General features: G+C 38.4%; 1 protein-coding gene across 4 annotated transcripts in view; it reads right to left on the bottom strand.

Annotated features, from left to right (window-relative positions):
* Positions 1-19258, bottom strand: part of LOC146005387 (hemolymph lipopolysaccharide-binding protein-like) — a 102518-nt gene that overhangs the window by 60316 nt on the left and 22944 nt on the right. The window contains exon 2 of one of the 4 annotated variants that reach the window (XM_083144611.1): positions 10145-10271. The exons of the other annotated variants lie outside the window; for them this stretch is intronic. The gene's annotated coding sequence lies outside the window, so the exon portion shown is untranslated. The remainder of the gene's footprint in view (positions 1-10144; positions 10272-19258) is intronic. 4 annotated transcript variants of the gene reach the window in all.

The raw sequence follows: 19258 nt of genomic DNA, 5'->3' as shown, positions 1-19258 counted from the left end.
TCAGTAAAATTTAAATGCCACACACTTGACTGTTCGAGCACAGAAGGTCGACGCAAGAACCTATTTTTTAGGTATCGTCACCAGCGGTGATACGGGCTCTTAAACTCGAAGGTTCATGGCTGAAGCAACACAGGAATTCCATCTGTCCCTATCTTGAGCAAGATCTATATACTCTTTTCCATCTCTACCGATTTCCTTTAGGTCCATCTCGTTCCATCTCCGTCTTGGCCTTCCTATAGGTCTCTTACCATCAGGTTTCCCAACAAGAATCCTGTGAACTCCTCTTTCCTCTCCCATTCGTGCCACATGGCCTGCCCACCTAAGTCTTCTTCATTTAATCATTCTAATATTATCTGGACATGAATACAAATTATGTAGTTCTAAATTATGTAACCTTCTCCACTCACCTGTCTCCTTATCCCTTTTAGGTGCAAATATTTTCCTAAGGATCTTTATTTTCAAATACTCTCAATTTGTGTTCCTCTTTCAATGTAAGGACCAAGTTTCACATCCATATAATACTACAGGCAAAATTACTGTTTTGTATATTTTAACTTTTACTTTCTTAGATATTAAACGAGAACACAAAAGTTTATGAAGAGAGAAGTAACATGCATTTCCTGAATTAAGCGTACTTTTTATTTACTCTTTAATATAATTTTCATTTGTTAATATTTCTCCTAAGTATTTGAATTTGGAAACTGGTTCAAACGAGTTGTTATCAATAATTAGATTTTGATTATTATCTAACATTTGGTTTTGGCCTGTAAGCATAATTTAGTTTTCTCTTTGTTAACTTCCAAACCTATCTCTTTAGCAGTTTTGAAAAATATTTTAGCATTATTCTTAATTGTATTTATATCATCCCCTAATAAGTCTACATCATCTGCATATGCTAACAACTGAGTCATACCATTTAATTTTAGTCCTTCTTTAGTTTATTTTGCCTTACTAACAGCATATTCTAAGGGAAAATTAAAGAGCAATGGAGATAATGCATCTCCTTGTTTTAACCCATCATGAATTGTAAATTTGTCAGACGTATTAATACCCACACGAATTTTACTTTCTGTTTCACTGGTGCATACTTTTATCATACTAACAAGCTTCTTCGGCATTCCAAACTCGACTAATATATTATATAATTTATCTCTTTTGAACGAATCATATGCTTTTTTGAAATCAATGAATAGCTGATGGACATTTTGATTATATTCCCACTTATTTTCAAGTGTCTGTCTGATGTGAAAATTTGATCTGTAGTTGATGTGTTACGTTCAAATCCACATTGATAATCACCTATAATTTCATTAGCATATGGGGTTAGTCTTGTTAAAAGAATGTTAGATAATATTTTATATGTTGTTGAGAGTAGAAAAATTCCACGGTAATTATTGCAGTTCATTTTATCACCTTTTTTAAACACAGGAACAATTATGGATTCTTTCCACTGTTGAGGTATTTTTTCTTTATTCCATATTAAACAAATTAATTTATGAATTTGACATATTAACGAATTTCCACCATATTTAATTAACTCAGCTGGTATTACATCAATGCCAGGTGCTTTGTTATTCTTTAGCCTTTTAATAGCATCTTTAACTTCAGTCAAGTTAGATTCTGGAACTAAAGGTTCTGCTGTGTGCACTTCATTTACTTCTGATTTATCTCCTACATGAACATTTAAAAGGTAATTAAAGTAGTTCTTCCATCTATTTAGAATATCACTTGGGTCAGCTAGAAAATCACCGTCTTTATCTTTTATCGAGTTTACTTTAGGTTGACACCCCTTTCTAAATTCATTTACACCTTTATATAAATCTCTGATATTTGTGTTTTTGCTGTTTGTTTCAATTTCGTTAATTTTGCTTTTCAAGTAATCTCTTTTTTTACTTCTAAACGTGCGGTTAACTTCTCGCTTTATTCTATTATAAATGCTTACATTTGTATCATCAGAGTTATTTAACCACCTAAGTCTAGCCTGATTCCTTATTTCTATTAGATTATGACATTCATTATCAAACCATGGCTTACTCTTTCTTGGTTTATGGTATCCTATACTTTCTTTAGCTGCTGATTCTATTGCATTACGTATGTGCTCCCAATTCTTATTTACATCTGTTTCATTTATATTTTCATCATCATTTAAATCCTGCAAAACATCAAATCTATTTGACAGTTTAATTTGGTAATCTTTCTTAATTCTTTCATCAGCAAATTTTCCTGTATTAAATTTTAGAACTTTTAGATTTTGTTGCTTATGATTTATCACTGAGAGTCTTTCTCTTAATTTAGCAATTACTAAATAATGGTCACTGGCACAGTCAGCACCTCTATGTGTACAAACGTCAATTATACTAGTATGCCTTCTCTTATCAATGAGAATATGATCTATCTGATTATGAGTTTTACCATCTGGAGAAGACCAGGTATATTTATGGATATCTTTATGTTTAAAAGTGGTACTTTTCACAATTAAATTCTTTGAGGTTGCAAAAGTAATCAATCTTATACCATTATCATTACTTAATTCTTAAAGACTTTCTTTACCAATCGTGGGTTTAAATGTCTCTTCTTTGCCAATCTGTGCATTACACCTAACAGAATTTTCATATCATACTGAGAAAATTTATCAAAGACCTGTTCTAACTCTGTTTAAAAATCATCTTCAGTACTGTCATCTTTATCTTTCGTTGGAGCATGTATGTTTATTAAAATAATTTTACACCACGTACCCTGTAAAACTGCATATGATATCCTATCATTAATAAATTCTACTGTTTTAAGAGCCGATATAATTCTATTATTCATGAAAAAGCCTGTTCCAAAATTATGATTTTCAGTACCACCATAGAAAAAAAGTATAATTTTTAGTTTTACAATTCCCTTCTCCTGGCCACCTAACTTCCTGGACAGCTACTACATCTAATTTATACTTAACTATCTCATTAACTGTACACTGAAATGCCCCAGGCCGGTAAAGGCTCAGAACATTCCACGTGCCTAATTTAATATCCTTATTCCTGATGTAGATCTTATCCTTAGTCCAGGGACCTCCCAAAGTAGTCCCCACCCGGAGATCCGAACGGGGGACTATTTTACCTCCGGAATATTTTACCTTGGGAACATCCATGGCCTTATATTGCTGTTTCTTGACATGTCTTTTTACAGTGCAGAGTTGTCAGCTCTACGCCTAACCCCCAATATGAATGGAGGACCGCACCTGTCGTTGGTCAGCGGATCCCTCGGATCTAGCTGGGAGGATCACATTGTAGTCCACCAACCATACCCCACTTCTGCTGATTGTGGGACGCTCATAGAGCCATGACAGGACAGCTCTGTAAATCCCAACAGAGCAAAATGTTGACCATTTCACTCTGTTGGTTGACTAACTGCAGTGAACAAGTCACTGGGCGATGAGGTCGTCACATCCCTACGCCAAAGGGGTGTCTTACCCCAATATTATTTCCGACAGTGACTTTCTTTGATAAAAGAATACAAAAATGGATGTCATTTGCCATTTGCTTAGGAAAATCAAATAATTTAGTCAAAATTACCAAACGATTTGTTAAATAATTTATTCATAATTACTTATGTTATAATCCGGCTAATTTTAGCTAGGGTGGATAGTTTGTAGAAACTAACTGATCTCAAAATACACATTCAGAATAGAAAGTCCACATAAACTAACAGTTTTTGGAGCGTGTTCGTGTTTCTGCGCCATTTTGTTTTGTCCTCGTTTTCCATTTAGAAGGGTACACCTTCTCTTTGGCAAGTGAATTGCTTTCATAAATGTTTTCCCTTGCAAGGTGATGGTCTAAGTGTTTTCAGTATTGGAGTGGTACATATTTACTTATTCTGAGGGTAGTTCATTCAGATCTTATTTATTCAGTGACGGTAGTGGGAAATTTACTTCAGTTAGGAAAGTAATAATTTGCTATGGTGTGGCATGTGTTGGATATATCCACGTGCCTAATTTAATATCCTTATTCCTGATGTAGATCTTATCCTTAGTCCAGGGACCTCCCAAAGTAGTCCCCACCCGGAGATCCGAACGGGGGACTATTTTACCTCCGGAATATTTTACCTTGGGAACATCCATGGCCTTATATTGCTGTTTCTTGACATGTCTTTTTACAGTGCAGAGTTGTCAGCTCTACGCCTAACCCCCAATATGAATGGAGGACCGCACCTGTCGTTGGTCAGCGGATCCCTCGGATCTAGCTGGGAGGATCACATTGTAGTCCACCAACCATACCCCACTTCTGCTGATTGTGGGACGCTCATAGAGCCATGACAGGACAGCTCTGTAAATCCCAACAGAGCAAAATGTTGACCATTTCACTCTGTTGGTTGACTAACTGCAGTGAACAAGTCACTGGGCGATGAGGTCGTCACATCCCTACGCCAAAGGGGTGTCTTACCCCAATATTATTTCCGACAGTGACTTTCTTTGATAAAAGAATACAAAAATGGATGTCATTTGCCATTTGCTTAGGAAAATCAAATAATTTAGTCAAAATTACCAAACGATTTGTTAAATAATTTATTCATAATTACTTATGTTATAATCCGGCTAATTTTAGCTAGGGTGGATAGTTTGTAGAAACTAACTGATCTCAAAATACACATTCAGAATAGAAAGTCCACATAAACTAACAGTTTTTGGAGCGTGTTCGTGTTTCTGCGCCATTTTGTTTTGTCCTCGTTTTCCATTTAGAAGGGTACACCTTCTCTTTGGCAAGTGAATTGCTTTCATAAATGTTTTCCCTTGCAAGGTGATGGTCTAAGTGTTTTCAGTATTGGAGTGGTACATATTTACTTATTCTGAGGGTAGTTCATTCAGATCTTATTTATTCAGTGACGGTAGTGGGAAATTTACTTCAGTTAGGAAAGTAATAATTTGCTATGGTGTGGCATGTGTTGGATATATCACGTGCCGTAGTTCCGAAGGATGATGGATATTATACAGCTGATAGTCAGGATGCTGTGGATCTATCAGGAAGGTATACATGGTTAAGAGATGCTGTAATGGTGTGCAGTGGTATGTGGGAAGGCAGTCGTGTAGAGCATCTTCGTACATTGTGCTGAGAAGGTGTGGATGGTGCGAGTTCATTCGACCAGTTATATATTTGTGACGGACGGCTTCGATGTGAGTTGTGATTTCGGGAAAGGTTATTCGTTCGTACAGTAGTCGTGTAGGACTTGGTAGGACTACTCTGAAGGCCAAACGAAGAGCATGTCTTTCCAGAACTTGTAGTTTATGATAAAATGTATCTGGTGCTGATATCCATGCAGTGTGGCCGTAAGTAATTGCTGGTCGAAGGAAAGCCTTGTAGGTATGTAAGAAGACCTGGGAGTTGAGTCCCCAGGAGGTTCCAATTAGACGTTTGAGTAACCTTAGCTGATTTGTAGCTTTCTGGACAATGCTGAGCAAGTGAGGTTTCCAGGTTAGGTTGGAGTCAAATATGACTCCCAGGTATTTTGCAGTGGTGGTAGGCAGAATAGGAGTTCCCCGTATTTTAATGTTTAACAATGTTGGGTTCCTTTGGATCTTCGAGCGACAGCCTATCTGTAGAAACACCAATGCTTGTGTTTTGAGAGCATTAATTGTGAGATGCCATGTGTCACACCATCTTTGGAAGGAGTTTATAGTTGGTTGGAGAGCTTTGTTTATAGCTTGGATGGTTGAACAACATGCGAGGAATGCGGTGTCGTCGGCGAATTGGTAGATAGAAACTTGTGTTTTTTTTTTGGCATATCAGCAACGTATAGTATGTAGAGTAGTGGTGATAATGCAGCACCCTGTGGAACGCCAGAGTAAGGGAAAATGGGGTATGACATTGCTCCATTTACAGCGACATAAGCGATCCTATTTGTTAGGAAGCTGTGGACTAATCTGATATAGCAAAGCGGTAGATGGAATTTATGGAGCTTGTACAGGGTGGCTCAATAAGTCACTTAACACCCACAGTACAAGGCCACTACGGCATGGAATTTGAAATTGGCGATGACCAATCTTTATCAGGCCAAGGGGGAACCACATTGACGCCACCCACACGGTCGGCGGCCATCTTGATGTCCGCCATCTTGAATTCAACTTCAGAATTTTAAATGGGAAGGGGGTCGTGCGATATATCAAAATGGGCTAGAATTTCACGAGAAATGCAATGGTGAAGGTTTTTTTCGACGTATCTTTAACCAGTAAAAAGTTATGACTGAATTCTTGTACCAATTTGAATTCAAGATGGCGGACATCAAGATGGCCGCCGACCGTGTGGGTGGCGTTCATGTGGTTCCCCCTTGGCCTGATAAAGATTGGTCATCACCATTTCCATGTTGCGCGCTGCAGTGGCCTTGTACCGGGGGTGTTAAGTGACTTATTGAGCCACCCTGTAGATGAGTCTAGCATGCCATACTTTGTCAAATGCTTTCTCCAAGTCGAATCACTAGACATGATGGTTTGGAAGTGTTGAAATGATTTGTGATGCGAGTCGTTAGTTTTAACAAATTATCTAGGACACTGTGTTGAGGTCTAAAGCCTGCTTGGTGCAACGGAAGTAAATTATGAGCTTGTAAGTGTATGTGTATGCGTCGAACAATGATGCGTTCGAATATTTTGCTGAAGGTTGATGTGAGCTGAATAGGTCTATAGTTTGCGGGATTAGTACTATCGTTGTTTGGCTTTGGAAACATTAGAACTTTCGAAATCTTCCAGTCTGTCGGGTAGTGTCCTGTACGGAGGATAAAATTGTAGATAATGGCCAGAAATGACAGTAATGCAAGTGGGGCCTGTTTAATCAATACGTATGTAATCTTGTCCAAGCCGGGAGCAGTGTTTCTCTTCCTACGCACAGTATTGAGAATATCGTCTGTTGTAATAGGAACAGTTAGAGCATTATTAGGATCAATAGCGTGCGTATTACTGGGTTGCAGTTGCCTGTTATGGGGATTGGTGATTCTGTCAATTTTGGCCTGGAGGCGGAGATTTGGAGCTAGTTGTGTTGTTGGAGCGAAAGTGTCTTGCAAGACATTTGCGAAGGCATGAGCTTTTTCAATGTCGGTGTTTAGAGCTGCGTCCTTAATTGTTATTGGATAAGGGGTACTACTGGATTGTCCAGTGAGCACCTTGAAACGTTTCCAATACTTGCTGGGATGGCCTTCATCGGTCAATTGGTTGCACGTTTCAATCCATCGACGTTGTTTATAAGCTTTTATATAGTTTTTAACTGTAAGCAGCCATTGACGGTGTATGTTAAGGGGTTCAGGATTTCTCGTCTGTAGGTAGTCCCTGTATGCTCGTCGTGATGCCGTGATTAAATGAAGATATTGCGGAGGTAGCTTTGGTTTGTAACTATTGAGAGTGGTCGTAGGTATGTTAGTGGTTGCCGCACTGGTAATCTGTGCCGTAAGATGTTCCACCGCCGTATCGAGTTCCTCTGAATTGTTTGGTGGTGGAAGTGGGTCAAAAAATGCTTGCTGTAGTTTTGCACTATATGCTTCCCAATTTGCATTTTTGTAACACCAGATTTTTCGGGGTTGTATTTTACTGCTCTTATTGCGGTTACCAAGATTTAAGGTGATTTTTACTGGGTCATGATCACTGCCAATGAAATCCAGCACTTTCTGCGCCACTTAACTCTTTGCGGCGCAGTGGTTACCAATGGTAACCACCTCAAGATTGTCCTTTTTGGCTCGGTGGTTAGTGTCACTGACCACCACTTGAAATGCAGATTTTCGTTTTGTGCGGTATTTTAACTCGAATGTTTCGCTTTGAGGTGTATCGCCTTTTGTCTGAAATGAGATTTTGGGGATTGTTGTTTCTTATGTTTACTCCAGTCTCCTTTATGGTGCCCCTTTTGTGCCGATTTTGTTGAATGTTGTTGTAAACAGTGATTGTTAATGACTAATTGTTGTAATGGTAGTTCTTTTTCGTTTTCTGCCGAATCCACTGTGCTTTTATATTTCCCCATTACCGTGGCTACGTCTGTGCCAAGAAGTGAAGGTTTTTGTGCGGTCGTTCACAAAGGAACTCTTCATATGTAGGTGGTTAGTGTTGCTGACCACCGCGCAGATTTGGTTGCTTTCGGAACTCTGTGTAAAGTTTACATATTTTCTAGAATCGTGGAGAGGCTGACTGATCAGGATATTCGAGACTTTTTTAATGCTGAGGAATACCTTCAGGCTCCGATTTGGACTTCAGTAGTGATGATTCAGATGCAGATCCCACTTTTCACCCAGAAATGAGTGCAGAAGGAATGTGCATTGCAGAAACGTCCTCTGAAGATGAATTTCTTGGGTGTAATATTCCTACTAACGAAGGACTTTCGACATCAAGACAAAGTGCCACGGGTTGTGTTAGTGCATTAATGAGCGTCATACAACAGGATGGTTCCAGTGAGGTCACAGTGAGTAATCCAATTGTGCCATTGGTTCAAGTAACAAGGTCACCAGTATGGGATCAGACATCTCATCAAACAACTCCAGTGCCACATTTCTCAAGTCGGGTGGGACCGACTGATGCTGTGAAGGAACTGCAAGATAAGAGCCCTCTTGCAATTTTTTCACTCTTTTTCAATGATGAGATGCTCAATCATATTGTGTTTCACACGAACTTATATGCTACATAACAAGGTAAGCCCTTCCAACCGACATACCTGGATGAAATTCGAGTATTTATAGGAATGAACATTTTTATGGGTCTCAAACGAATGTCAAGTTACAGAGATTATTGGTCATCGAAACCAGACTGGCATGACTATTATATTACAAAACTAATGAGTGTAAAAAGGTTTGGTTGGCTGTTGGGTCACATACATTTCAACAACAATGCTGTTCCACAATTTGATAGATTATATAAACTCCGACCGTTTCTGAACAATCTGGCACACTCTTTCGCGCAAAACTACAAAGCTTATCAGAAACTTGTCGCCGATGAATCGATGGTAAAATTCAAAGGAAGATCTAGTATGAAACAATTCATGAGGGATAAGCCAATCAAAAGAGGTTTCAAGATGTGGATGCTCTGTGACTCGTCTGGATATAACCACAGGTTCGAAATCTATACTTGGAAAACAAGCGAGCAAGGTGAGAAAGGGTTGGCTTCCCGAGTTGTTCTCAGTCTCTGTCATGATTTTATTGATAAAAACCATGTTCTATTTGTAGACAACTACTTCAATAGCTATGAGCTCCTGCTAACTCTAAAAGCCAAAAATATTTTTGCTTGTGGGACAGTGAATCCTGCACGGAAGATCCTACCTAGTCTCAAAGGGGAGAAGGAACTAAAGAGAGGAGAATATGATTGGCAACAGTCCGATGATGGCATAACAATGATAAGATGGAAGGATAAACGAGCAGTGAACTTTTTGTCTAATTTCCACGATCCTAATGATACAATAACCATCAGTAGGAAGGCAAAAGATGGTACTATTTCAGATGTGCCCTGCCCAAAGATTGTGAAGGAGTACAATAAAAATATGAATTTTGTTGATAATTTTGATCGACTGAAGAATGATTACCAGATTGACCGCAAAAGTAAGAAATGGTACTTGAGATTATTTTTTCACTTTCTTGATGCAGCTCTAACAAATGCTTTTATGATTCACAATCAAATTGAAGGTGAGAAGTTCACTAACAAGGAATTTAGGATGTATATATAGGTTTGCTCTCCAAAAGAATAGCAACTCCACACACACCCCCAAACAGAAGTGTAGAAATAAAGCGCCACAAACCTAGTGTCATGCCAAGTATTAGGAGCCAGAGTGCAAGCCATCAACCTAAGAGGTCCACATCAAGAAGATGTGCTAAGTGTAGCACGAAGAGCAATCCAGTCCTCACAATATGGATGTGCAGTGTTTGTAATGTACCCCTTTGTTTGCGGAAGGATAAAGACTGTTTCCAAACCTTTCACCGAAATTGAAGTTGAATTTAGGTAAAGATAACCTTTGTATTTCACAATTTTCATTCACATATGTTGCATAAAAAAAACGTGTTACATTTGCGTGGTGGTTAGTGCTGATAACCACCAGTTTTTTTCAAATTAAAATTACAATTACAATGGAATTTAAGAAATATTATGAAAATATGTATTCTTATGTCAAAATAAAAGATATTAAAAGTGTTAATGTAAAAAAAAAATTCAAACCTTCTCCGCGCCGGAAGGATCGGGAAATTTATCCAACTCCTGAGCCGCAATGGATAATAAACCTTTTCGAGCAAGGCCTCATCTTCAGGAAGCTATCAACTCGCAGCAAGCCACGGCACCTAGCGACCTGTTGAGTGAGATAAGTCAAGGACTTAATGGATAATAAACCTTTTTCTGCTCCCACAAAAATAGGCAATAATTATGCTGAGAGTTCAATGAATTAATCGATCTCTAATTACGCACAGGTAGGAAACTCAGTATAAAGTAAGTATATTCATACCACACTCGACGAAACTAGACAATCGTTATTTCAAATTCAAAAGCACGCTCACGTGCAGTGACGTGCGGTGACGTCGACACTTGGGGTAGCAGTCAGTGGCGTGCTCAAGGAGGGGCGGGGTTGGTGTGGGTCACACCCCTCCCCCCTTTAGGGCCCAGTATTTCTAAAAAAAAAGAATGTCAATAACAGGAAAAGATTGCAAAATGATGAATGAGTACTAAAAAAGTACACGTAAACCCCACCCACATTCGAAAAGAAAGAAACGATTTGATTTGACTACTAAGCCAGAGATCCTGGGTTCGAATCTCAGCTTATTCTTATCTTCATTATTCACTGCAGAGCTAACTAACTAACTCTATAGCCTTCTTAAACCCGAAGGTTCATGGCTGAAGCAACACAGGCCTTCCATCTGTCCCTATCTTGAGCAAGATCTATATACTCTTTTCCATCCCTACCGATTTCCCTTATGTCCATCTCAACGTTCTCCCTCCATCTTCGTCTTGGTCTTCCTACAGGTTTCTTACCATCAGGTTTCCCAACAAGAATCCTGTGAACTCCTCTTTCCTCTCTCATTCGTGCCACATGGCCTGCCCACCTAAGTCTTCTTGATTTAATTATTCTAATAATATCTGGACATGAATACAAATTACTGCAGAGTACAACACATAGGAAAAAGAATGCGCACTCATCACGGGTTCGAATCCTGGCCTGGATTGTTCATATGAGGTCCTTTCATCAATTTCATCATATCATCACTCATCCTCATTTTCGCGATAACCAAATGTGCAGAAAAGCGAGGTAAAATAAACAAAACCAACAACAATATGAAGACGCGTTCTCTTGTTCAAATAAATACATCCGTACTTATGACTGTTAGAGGCCAAGAGTAGTATATTTAAATAATACACTACGAAAACAAGAGTGAAAGAGAGCCCGAGCACATTTTTGTAATTTAATCATTATATATTCCATACTTGAAATGAAAGAAAGTAAGCATAACATTATTGTCTGCACATAACACGTTCCCATTTCATAAATAATAAAACTACATCCCATATTATACATACATATTGTACAACGTGTAAAATGTTGTGTAAATACAGAGAACATAAGTACTGCAGAAAATTTTACTCTGAGTTCTTTAGAGGATTTACAAAAAAATCTATGAGACACCAATCCCCTATCTGTCCTATAGGAGATAGACTGGGGGACCTGAAAGCACGGGCTTTCAACCATTCCAGCGGGGAGAGGGGGCAAGGGAGGTAGAGGTAGAAATCTTCCTCTTCTTTAGCGTGGCCGTTTCTACCTGGAAACTGGTCTGGCGGAAGAAGAGCGAGCTAGGGTATCCAGCCAGCTTTGCCCGCGGAGAACACCGATGGACGAGAAGAGCGTGGAAAAAAAGGTGTTGCATATGAGCTGTGGTGGCTTTAACAAGACAATAAATATTGTGATTTGAATATAATTCGAGATGTGAGATTGATTAGACTAGCTACTCCTCAGTGCACGTCACTGGTAATTGCACTGTGGTTCCTAATACTCGGCATGACAAAATAGTCACTTCTGTTTGGGGGTGTGTGTGAGTTGCTATTCTTTGGAGAGCAAACCAAATTTTTTGGTATTCTTATACAAAAGATGGTACTATTTCAGATGTGCCCTGCCCAAAACCCAAAGCAACATTTGGTTATCGGAAACAAAAAGCATAACCAAACAGCTCAACCAAACTTTTTTGGTAAATCCAAACAAAGCAGTTTTTTCTGTGTAGATTGTTGTACTATAGTGTGTTTTTCGATCTTTGTCAAGAATCAGGTTTAGAGTTTGTTGCATTCTTGTGTATCGTATAATGCTAATTGATGCATTTTATGCACTTTCCTGCATCTTTCTCGGTAATGCACTTAAACATTTGGTGTGAGCTACAGACTATATGTTTACTTTTCTGAGGGTAGCACAAACTGGGGTGTATCAAGTTACCCACTTCTGGTCAATGGTGGTGCTTTTCTTGAATCACAAGGATTGCGCATACGGAATTACACGATGCATCTTTGTGCATCTATGAGCACATAACGTCTATTGCCTTGTTTTGACAGGCTATACTGAATTAAACTTTTTATTTGCCTTCCTCATAATCTGCGGCCACACATACCAACTAGCGTTAAGTTTGTCACCGTCACCCCCAACACTGTCGAATATATAAAATATATTAATACATATTTCATGTTTTGTGTTTTTGTTTTGTTTGAACCTCTCTCTTTCCAACACATCACATCTCTTAGATAAAATTATTTATGCCATGTAACTGCTATGATATGGAGAAACGCCTAATAATCCGGAATTGTTTGTGAAATGGTTGTTTACACAGACTTGGCTTCACTTGACAAATAAACTAATTCAAGAAAGTAGACTCACCTATACAGAATTTCGTCGTCTTAGCGAATCTCAATGGAACGACTATCGTTCGCACAATATCGTAAAGATCCGTAGTATCTTTTAATTATTATGGACAACGAACTCCAACTTCCAGTCATTCAACCATCCTTTTCCAATCAGGAAATATTCAGAAACATCACAGGAATGCAGTGTCAGACAGCACTGAAGCTCTTCCTGGTCATCAGCGGTATAAACATGCAAACGGACGAAATCCAGGAAGAGGCTACAGTCCTGGCTGTGCATTTGTTTAGTAAATTGAATTGCAATAAATGTCTGGGAGGCAGAGAGTTCGGGGTCAGTTCGAATTGAGTTATTGAGGAGCAAGTTGCGATTGAATAGAGAGAGAGGAGGAGATTCTAGGGAGAGTGTGTTAACGCGAGTCGCAAGTCAGACTCTACGTACAGTCACAAGCATAACCTCTTCCAGCAGATCTTCAGTTGGGGTACATAGACAGGTATATCCTTACATTACCCATGCTGATCCAGTCTTTAGGGGGTGTGAAACTCAAGTGTCATGTGTTGCCATTCAAGTGTGTAAATTTAGTACCTCTAGCGCCTTACCATCAAGCTCACAACGAGCAGAGAGTGTTTTACCATCAAGGATGAATGATGATTAGTGAGCTACATTCCCAAAAGATCCCCCCCCCCCATACCTAAGGGTATGAGACGTGGATGGAGATGCTTAGGGCTTTCATCCATTTTTACGGAAATGAGATGAAAATTGGTGATAGACGTAGGATTTCACTTATGAAAATTTCAATTTTAGAGCATGAAAAGTGAAACCACACCTAAAAATTATCAGAATCAAGGTTTTATCAGTTTTATTTTAATATCAAAAGTATGCATTTTGAAGCACGGAATCTGGAAAGTTGCGCGCGGATTTATATGAAGTATTAAGTACCAGCGGGGAAAAATAGTGCAGTAAACAATGATAGATGTCGAGTTCTAACTCGAGGATGAATCAAATGAAACCTATCGACCTCAAGTCAGGGTCGCTCACCCGCAAAATGTAAAAATGCGAAGGAACCTGCGCCCTAGCTCCGTCGCGGTTATCCGCTTCAGGCTGGCGATTTGGTATCAGGAGCGTCCGGCATTCCGCATTGCGGAAGGTTCGATGTTGGACTTTAGGGAGGTCCATTTGGCAAAGATACGGCCGGCCCCGGAACGTCCGTGGACGTTTCCCTACCAATCCGCTCCTGGTAGCGCTGTGGTTCGTTCGCGAATCCGGTACCCTGGCTACGACAGAATTCCCACCCTGGGAAAATTTTTAACATTCCCAGAATTTTAATAATGTAGAAGAAAAGGCATTTAGATTCGATGGTTTCTTGCATTTACAGCTGTTTTAGAACGTAAATGGTAGGAATTTTTTTTATCATGATTTTTATGATTTTGGATACGAAAATTATCACAGCGTTGTTTATGAGGGTTAAAATAATGCAGTAAGCTACAGAAATTTTAAATATTTTTTTTTTAATATATCTAACGTTCCTGTGCATTTTGCTCAGATTGTGATTAGGCTTACCCTTAACATATTAATTAATTAAAAACGTGAATATTGAAGTTATATTATGAACGAGGAAAATAAATTAAAGTATGTTGACTCTGACCCAGTGGCACTATGGTGCAGTTTAACGAGTCATAGCAGAGAGTATGCTTATCTGAGTCAATATTTTGTTTTTGTTATTATTTTAATTGAAATTTCTTAAAAGTTCAATTTAAATTTGGTTTAAAACTGATCGTAACTTGTAAATGATTTAGAATGCTTGAACTATAACTGCTAAGATTATTTCAACGAGGATATTACATTTTTATAAATATATAGTTTTGGGAACGAATAAGGCCCCGAGGACCACTCATTTATATCCTTAATGACTGAAATCTCCTAGCACCTCATGAAGGGAGCTTAGATTAAGGAGATAGTCAAGTTTATACGAGATAGTCACTTGCCTTATGTTACCTTAACTTACGAATACATTTCCTCAATTTTAAATTCATGTTAATATGTAAAGAAACGAAACGCTAATTATATTCCTCGACACGCTGTACAATTTGGCGTACCGTGATTTAGGGTATAAACCGCCCGATTAATTAAAAGTTCTAGTTGAGAAGTAATACATGTATAAATAGGCTGTAGTGACGTGAAATGTCCGTACACAAATAAGCAGTAGTGACGTGAAACAGTCCGTACACATATACATATACTTATGCCTTAAGCACCACAGTTAGGCAAAGCCAACTTAATATGGATAACTAGAAGAGAATTAGGAGAGCACTTTACACGGCGTGGACGTTTCTCACATATTAACGAGATTTTTTTTGCTATTATATTTTTTTTTTCTGTCCGAAATATTGTTTTGTTTGATAGTTGAATATTTATCCTTGGCATGTTATAGCTTCGAATGTTAAAAACTTTAAAATGTAGATTGTTTTAAATCTTAAAATATAAATATTGCAATTTTTGCACCACGTTACGGCATTTATTAATGTTAAACAGGTCTAATAATTTCAAATTTACTTGCGTAACATAATATTCATTTATAATAATCATGGCACTAATAATATTAAAGGTTAAGAGCAGACTTATTATTTAATAATGTGCTTTAGGCACAAAACCTTTTTAGCAGTAATAAAAATACTAGCCTAGCAAGAATTTTTTTTAGAGATACCTCAGAAGAAGGTAAACAATTATGGTTGCAAAGTTTTGTATCAAGCGCAAGTTATTGAGAATATTTATTTTATATGAATATGTATACGTCGACGTCAAAATTTTATTGCGCCCTAATAACAAGTATTTTCCTTCGGATATTGGGTCTAGACCAAAATCCTGGAAATCCATTTTGCTATCGCAGAATGATTATGGTTAAACCACAACGGTTTTAGTTTTAAGCTTTGCTACAATAATATGCTAAGCATATGTTAGAATGGATATAGATAATGATAGATTCTTAATTTTTAGTGATTTTAGCATAATATAAGGCATATTTATAGATTGATTATTTTATTTTTTGGATGGTCGACTTTAAATAAGCATCGTTTCCCGTGTAATTTTGTATTTAAGTACATTTTTACGACCACTTGCACACTATGAGTAACATAAGAGACTAAAATAATATATATTTTTTTTACACAGCAAAGTTTAAACAGGCTTCTACAAGTACATGTAACCAGTAGGGAAAATAAGCGCAAGGCGAAAAATAACATTATTCGTTTAGCTTTAAATACGTTTTCATATGTCCTTATAGTAATATGGTATTTTCATTTTAAATTCACGAGACTGGTTTTCTCATCAAAAGTAAATTAGAATAAGCAATACATTCAAGCAAAGTTACTAGCGACCAGTATTTTACAGCAAATCGTCATGTATTTTAAAAGTAATCGATAAACAAACTGGGCGTACATACGCAAACGAATCTAATTTCCTCATTGTCATTGTCAGTTAAACGCAGAAGCATGTTAAGGACATAGGCATTGATGTAGATGCATGCAATACATTATTGACGCAAAGGGTACATTTCAACGGCATCCGAGAAACACAGCAGCGGCCAGAGTTCAGTTACACGGCTTTACATATCTTGCGCTCTCGAAGAATTTTGCTAACGTAAGAATTTCCCCTCCGCACCTCTCCCGTTATGGAGATCAGGTAGCAGCCAGCAAAACCCCAGTCGAGGGAAACATGTAGACTTGAAACAGGAAAAGTTATCGTAAGCAGAAATGATGACGGCTAAATTCTTTACGCTGTAACAGGTTGCCAGATTCTTAGAATGTTGTCAAATAGTAACTCACACCTCAAATAGTAATTCAGAACAAGCAATAATGAATTAAACTCAATTAATCGAATAACGACATATATCATTGGTACTTTACGACAACAAAAATAAATTAAATTTCCGATTGCTTTATAAGCAATATCCTATTTTCTTTCTAGATTCTGGAATAAACGTGGTAGCTTTCACGAAGCTATTCTCATCATATTTCTTTTTATATTTTACCACTAGGAATTAGCTTTAGTCATATTTTAATGGGTATAATATAAGAGTTTATTACTGCTTTAAGTATATTTCAATTGATAATGGCATTTTTAAATCATGAGTGGCAAAATATTATTCTTGAGTGTTGTACCAAAAAGATTGGATCAAAATAATCCTTTCCCGGAAAAAAATTCCTATCTTAAATCTACGCTAATATTGCCTTTACCTTAAACCTGTCTCAAATTCGAAATGCATCAGCTGTCGGCCAGCGAACAGCCAGTGTCAGCCGCAAGGGAAACAATTCGGCATTCCCAAACCCGAAAGGAAAATGTCGAACCAGGAACCACTAGCAGCGCGTCCAGTATCCTGACAGCATTCGCCAGCTTGGGAGCCAGAATGCTGAAACATGTTCCAGCTTTACTCTACAAGGGATCAAGGAAACTCTCCCCTTTTTAAGGCAATTCGTAAAGTACACCACGACGTGCCACGTTCCAGAGAATCTACACAGCCCCTCAAAATTGCCGTGCTACGTCTCGAACAAAATGTTCAATAAAATCTACAAGTCCAGCAGTAAAATTTTTTACAAACATAGACATGTTCCAGAGGGTAAACTACATGATTCCTCCACGAAAGTGTCATGCTACACTCCTAATATACATATTACTTGACACACTTCCATGTCATATACAACTCTACGAACTTACGTCTATTCTTCTTTACAAAGCCTCAAAAGAAGAATCGCCCAACGAAGTGTTATCAGTACAAGAAGTTTTCACACCAAATGTTCCAGTTTTTTCATTAAAGGGGTAAAATCATTGGTCCACCCCACGAAGTTCGTCTCAAAAACAAGCAGTACACTTAGTGATTATTCCTCCAGAAACATAGTTCTCCCATTCCGAGGACACATACGACCACACATTCCATTGGTCGTTACATGAGAAACTCAGCAGCAAAAGTGTATTTATCAATATTCCAGTGCAGAACAACTCTCATTGCCAGAAGAAATCACTTTTCTACCCTTAAGTTTGAACTTCCCCGAATTGTCCCTTCCCAAAGTGCAAGTACGAGAAACGCAAACAACAGAACTCTACAGGGAAGATGTTCATTCAGTGTGCATACAGTGACAGACAGAAGGAAATGTACAATCCGGGTTGCCTGACTTTCATCAGTACATTCCACACAAGTACAGTGTGGCAGACACGTAGTGGCACTGTACTCTCAGGTACAGTAAAATTCCACGAAGTATAGTCAATCTGAGCTGAACATCGTGTCTGGAATAAAGGATGTTTATCCTAAATGGACAATGTTACGATTCATTTGTTCATCGTACTTTAGGTGAACGACATCGAGGTCAACGATGTTGGACTTTTCACTCTCAGCGCGTGTTCAATGCATGTTTATGGAATTATCAATGAACAATTTTAATAGAAGAATAAAGACAACATTGATATGCATGGACAAAAGATGTAACAATTGCGATGCTTAAATATTATTTCTACGTGAATTATTAATTCATATGTTAAATATGAGTGTGTACATATTTCATATCAAAGGACGGAGTTGAATAAGTATATATTGTTAATATAAAAATAAAGACGATGATCCATTGATAATAATAATACAGGAAAACTATAGTGATACGTGCTACGATTATACAAGGTGGATAGAAAGTAATGGCAACACTGGTATAATTGGTACTTGACTGTATTGGCAGAGGAGCACGTGTTATATTCCTTCAATGTAATCGCCCCTCATCTCTACGACCTTCTGTCACACGTATGGAAGGCGTCGTACACCGTCAGCGCGTCCATCTTTGTCGATGTCCCGCAGTGACCGCCCTATAGCACGTATGATGGCTTCGCGCGTGTCGTAGTGCTTCACGCCTAATGGTTCCTTCATTTTGGCAAAAACGTCGTAATCACACGGTCTCATATACCTGAATACTGCGGATGTTCCAGTACCTCCCACTACCAGTTATGCAGGAGCACCGTTACAGTGTTCGCAGTGTGACACCTTGCATTGTCAAGCAGGATGATGGGATACCGTGCCGTCGCTTCCTTCTTAATGCGAGACGAAGGTGGTGTTGCAAGAAGGTGCAGAAGTAGGCTGCGTTGACCGTCTGCCTTAGAGACGTTGTTCTTCTTGCCTAAACATATTGTTAGGGCGCTTGCACTCTCGTCCTCTGCTTCAGAGCACTGCTGTTTTTGACTGAATAACATACAATCGCTCCCACTCACTATACTTCCTCGTCTGACATTCCTTTATCAGCCACGAAACATTTGTGGCGCTGTGACTCACCCCTTTCACGGGACAGCAGTGTTGCCATTACTTTTTGCCAACCCTTGTATTTATGTGCGATAAAGTCAGTTCGCAATATTTAGCATACGTGTTGGCCCTAGTAACCAAAATTTACTAGCAACACAGGTGCAACGAATTATGTAGT

This window comes from Lepisma saccharinum, chromosome 23 (genome assembly GCF_977018435.1).
Source record: "Lepisma saccharinum chromosome 23, izLepSacc3.1, whole genome shotgun sequence".
In the NCBI taxonomy this organism is placed as follows: domain Eukaryota; kingdom Metazoa; phylum Arthropoda; class Insecta; order Zygentoma; family Lepismatidae; genus Lepisma; species Lepisma saccharinum.
This window is presented reverse-complemented; position numbering and strand designations above follow the sequence as displayed.